Here is a 2,565-nt window from a genome sequence, read left to right on the forward strand (position 1 = left end):
ATGATGGAGATCATGACGATGCTTTGGTGATGGAGATCAAAAGCACTAGATGATGATGGCCATATCATGTCACATATTTTTATTGCATGTGATGTCTATCCTTTATGCATCTTATTTTGCTTAGAATGACGGTAGCATTATAAGATGATCCCTTCACTTAATTTCAAGATAAAAGTGTTCTACCTAAGTATGCACCATTGCCAAAGTTTGCCATTTCGAAGCACCTCGTGATGATCGGGTGTGATAGACTCTATGTTCACATACAAAGGGTGTAAGATAGTTTTGCACATGCAGAATACTTGGGTTAAACTTGACGAGCCTAGCATGCATAGACATGGTCTTGGAACATTGGAGACCGAAAGGTCGAACATGAGTCATATAGTAGATATGATCAACATAGAGATGTTCACCATAGATGACTATCCCATCTCACGTGATCACGGGTTAGTTGATCTGGATCATGTATCACTTAGATAACTTAAGGGGTGTTAATTTAAGTGAGAGTTCATTAGTAATTTTATTAATTGAACTTAAATTTACCATGAACTTAGTCTTGATAGTTTTTTCATATCTATGTCGTAGATCAATAGCTCGCAATATAGATCCCCTATTTTTGATATGTTCCTAGAGAAAACTAAGTTGAAAGATGATAGTAGCAATGATGCGGACTGGGTCCGTGATCTAAGGATTATCCTCATTGCTGCACAGAAGAATTATGTCCTTGATGCACCGTTAGGTGACAGACCTATTGCAGGAGTAGATGCAGACGTTATGAACGTTTGGCAAGCTCGATATGATGACTACTTCATAGTTTAGTGCGCCATGATTTATGGCTTAGAATCGGGACTTCAAAACCATTTTGAACGCCATGGAGCATATGAGATGTTCCAAGAGCTGAAATTGGTATTTTAGACTCATGCCCGTGTCGAGAGGTATGAGACCTCCACTTTGCCTACAAGATGGAGGAGAATAGCTCAGCCAGTGAGCATGTGCTCAGAATGTCTAGGTACTGCAATTGCTTGAATCAAGTGGGAGTTAATCTTCCAGATAAGATAGTGATTGATAGAGTTCTCTAGTCACTATCACCAAGCTACCAGAACTTCGTGATGAACATGCTCTGGAGTAAAAGGATTTGAACCTTTGCGTGCCGGTACCAAAAACTAATAGGAGCGACTGCTTCCAATACTTAATTGAGAGTATGCAAGGGATGGCGAAAATGATTCCCGAGCTCTTCGCGATGCTGAAATCGGCGAAGGTAGAAATCAAGAAAGTGCATCAAGTGTTGACGGTTAAACAAGACCACTAGCTTCAAGAAAAAGGGCAAGGGAAAGAAAGGGAATTCCAAGAATAATGGCAAGCAAATTGCCACTCCCGTGAAGAAGCTGAAAGCTGGACCTAAACCTGAAACTAAGTGCTTCTACTACAAAGGGAATGGTCCCTAGAACGGGAACTGCCCTAAATACTTGGTGGATAAGAAGGATGGCAATGTGAACAAAGGTATATTTGATATACATGTTATTGATGTGAGCCTTACTAGTATTCGTAGTAGCCCTTGGGTATTTGATACCGGTTCAATTGCTAAGATTAGTAACTCGAAACAGGAGTTGCAAAATAAATGGAGACTAGTAAAGGGCAAGGTGACGATGTGTGTTGGAGGTGTTTCCAAGATTGATATGATCACCATCGCGTTGATAAAAGCATCCGCTTACGATCTACGAGTGTACGTAGACACACTCCCCCCTCTCGTTGCTATGCATCTCCATGGATAGATCTTGCATGTGCGTAGATTTTTTTTCCATGCAACGTTCCCCAACAGTGGGGGCTACATGACAGGCTCCTACTAAATTATACGACTTCAATGTTGGTTTCTTGAAACCAACTTTGGGCTCGGGGGCTACTCACTCACTAAGCCGTTTAGAAGGCTGTGATATTATGTCCTCAGACAAATACATAAATCAATAAGCTCAAATGAAAATGTTAAACTTGGTATGAGGATAGAAGCATACCTCAAAGATCGTTACGAGGTTCTTGAAAACCTTATGCAGGCTGGCCCCTGTGGACCGGAAGCTTTGCAGCACCATGCCTAACAAGGCACGATGCACTTCCTTAATGGAGGAGCCTTTTAGGGTCTCCATCTCATCGGTCCACCCCATGCTAGCTCGTCCTTGGACAGTCAACAGGGATGGAGGGACGACCTCGGAACCGGGCGCCAATGTGCCAGCTAAGTAGCCTCCACCTGCAATGGCAGATCTGAAGCAGATATCGGTTGGACCGATGACTGACCCAGCTCCTCTTCGACGACCTCGGAATGCTTCTCCCCCGGGTCTTGTTGGGCCGAGGTGTCGACCTCGGCCATGACAGCCACCTCTTCGGCCCATGTGATGTCAACTTCGTGGGCGAGGGTGGATGTCGCCTCCCCGAGCCTGTCATGCACTGGGGGAGGAGTGGTGGGCTCTGGAGTCCCGCTGGCGGATGGTAATTCACTCAGGGAACCGCTGGGGATCACCCTTAGTGGACTGCGTAAGAAAATGCACTTTATGAGTTTACTAGCACATATGCCCATGC

The sequence above is a fragment of the Triticum urartu genome, chromosome 7A (assembly GCF_056163025.1).
Source record: "Triticum urartu cultivar PI428250 chromosome 7A, HENAU_Tu73, whole genome shotgun sequence".
In the NCBI taxonomy this organism is placed as follows: Eukaryota; Viridiplantae; Streptophyta; class Magnoliopsida; order Poales; family Poaceae; genus Triticum; species Triticum urartu.